Source organism: Gavialis gangeticus, unplaced genomic scaffold (genome assembly GCF_001723915.1).
Source record: "Gavialis gangeticus isolate Ggan-Ray unplaced genomic scaffold, GavGan_comp1, whole genome shotgun sequence".
Lineage (NCBI taxonomy): Eukaryota > Metazoa > Chordata > Crocodylia > Gavialidae > Gavialis > Gavialis gangeticus.
In genome coordinates, this window is record NW_017729034.1 from 22,589,364 (window position 1) to 22,591,779 (window position 2,416).

Consider the following 2,416-nt stretch of genomic DNA (forward strand, 5'->3'; position numbering starts at 1 on the left):
CTGAATGGCCAGAGCTGGGGGTGGGATGCAATGGAGCCCCTCATCTCACAGGCTCTGCCCGGCTCCCCCAGTACCCAGCTGGGGCAGGACCCTGTTTCCCATTTCCCCCCCAGTTCTGGTCTTTCAGAAGATGGGGGCTCCCTTCCCCCCCCCTCACTGAGAGACCCCAAGCTGGGGGGGAAGGGGCTGGGGAATGCAGTTAAACAGCCTGCTGGGAGGCTGCTGAAGTGCCCCCAGCAGCTGGCCTGGGCCAGTACATGCTGGCGCCTTCCTCCCTCCGCCCCCACTCTCCCCCAGCCAACCCAACAGGTGAATGTCTGTCAGGTCAGGGGGAGCTGGTACGATTTAACTCATTACGCTTTATGTAAAGCACCATGAGTTAGAGCAGGGCCCTAATGTCTGTCTGCACCCATTAATGAAGATATATGGTTCAAACAATAAATAGGTATATAGAACCTAATGCCTTCATTTAATGAAGAACCTAATATATTTACAAAATTATTTCAGGCAGTTTATTCTCATATAGAATCTACACTCATAATAGTACCTGAATTAGTTAGCTATGTGTTTTACAAGAGGTGGATGAAGATGATGTATAAACCATCCTTCAACAACATTAACTTGAACACACTGAATTATTCACCCTCTTCTATTAAGGTTGTTCTCATGCACCTAACCTCAAGATTGCTGGTACATCTAACCACACTTGGTTGCAGATCCTCAGGCCAAATGTTCCTTTTTCTCTGATCCCAAGTAAAATATTCTAATTACCAGGAAGAAACCCAGGTCAAAGATAACTGATCTTTCATAAATAAACTGAGAGAGTTATGCTCCATCCTCTTCTAAGTCAATTATGTGAAAACAGAAACTAAAAAGGGCATAGGCTGAAGCAGAATAAAGCCCCGTGGCTTCTTAATGTCTTTGACCTATTCCTTCTAGACTAGAATTATTATGCTGCCACTTCTTAATACAATCACAGTACATAAATGAGGTCAGCAGTGAAGACATGTTAGAATTAAAAAAGGGTCTCTAGACTCTATTAATGTCATTCAACTATTCCCTTTTACGAGTACAAAGCGGTGATCTTAGTACATCTTTGTATTTTTCTATACTTGCTGTAGCTTGTTCTAAACAAAGAAAACTTGTTTTGAAATACTTAACACCCACAACAATCTGTTCTTGGGCACTTGACAAGAGGGCTTGTCCTTTCCTGACCACATGGGCATTGTCTGTCTGGTTGATTTTGTATAATTCCCAGTAATTAAGCTTCTGTTTAAAAGGCATGTACATATAATGCCACTCCCATACATGGGGTATGCTTTTTCTTTATAACAGAACAAAGCCAAAGATAGAAATGTTAATGGTGTCTCCACTGAACAACTTTCAATCTCTGTTGAATTTATTATCACTACAAATTAAATAGTGAATCTAAAACGGTTAATGATTAATGATTCATCCAACAGTGGCCTTGCATTTAAGTCACATTTCATACCAGCATTCATCTACACTGTAATGTGACTGTACTTCTGCTTATGTATCTCTCTGAGCTACAAAGTCTAACTTTTAATATTAACTTAATACAAAAGCTTCATAAAGGGACTAAAGTTGCAAGAGAAATTTAAAGCAAACGGAAAGAGTTATATAAACATTCATTTAATACATAAGCTGCAGTAAGTGTGGCATGATATTAATACTTTAGCTAAGGTTCGTATTCTAATTATAAGCCCAGATTTTGGACAGTTAACATTTTTGCTATTTTTTTACCTGTGATGGAGTTGAAGTATTGGGTATTAAGTTTATGTACTAGATACAATAGCTCTATAGCAAAAACATTTTCATTTGTAAATTCATGCTTTGAATTACATTCTATTTGTTTGCCTACATTTGTCTAGTATTCATCACTGTAGTGTTGGAGTGCTTTACAAGGTTACTGCCAAATTAACACTTCTGTGACAGAAATCTCATCTCTTTCCTTTTGAACTGTTTTTTTTTTTTACAATGGAGGATAGTTGATGATTCCTTCTCTACTGGATCTCTCAGAACAGAAATCTCTGTGATAACTGACAGTTAACATAGCCATATCTTGCAGTGCACTCTGACAGTGCTGGCTGGCCAACACATTCAGAGGTGGCTAGTGATTTTGGGAACCTTAGTTTCCAGGTGCCCAACTTGAGATACTTGAAAAGGTACACAATTTTCAGCTGCTCAGGAATTCATGGAAATCATGCTTTTTAAGAAATTAAGTTGAGCATTCAGAAGATGAAGCAAACAAAACTGCCACTAATATCTGAAAACCATAGCTAATATTAACTTGACTCAGTAGCAAAAGAATCTATGTTTCCAGAATTTCTTTATCATGTTAAATATATATATAAGCATGCTTTTTTTTTTTTTTTTTTTTTTTTTTTTTTTTTTT

At 38.2% G+C, this 2,416-nt stretch overlaps 1 protein-coding gene across 2 annotated transcripts in view; it reads right to left on the reverse strand.

Annotated features, from left to right (window-relative positions):
* The window catches only part of BRE (brain and reproductive organ-expressed (TNFRSF1A modulator)), a 378,642-nt gene that overhangs the window by 19,843 nt on the left and 356,383 nt on the right, over positions 1 to 2,416 (reverse strand). The window contains exon 12 of one of the 2 annotated variants that reach the window (XM_019526838.1): positions 1,144 to 1,155. The exons of the other annotated variant lie outside the window; for it this stretch is intronic. The gene's annotated coding sequence lies outside the window, so the exon portion shown is untranslated. Of the gene's footprint in view, positions 1 to 1,143; positions 1,156 to 2,416 lie in introns of those variants that run through there. 2 annotated transcript variants of the gene reach the window in all.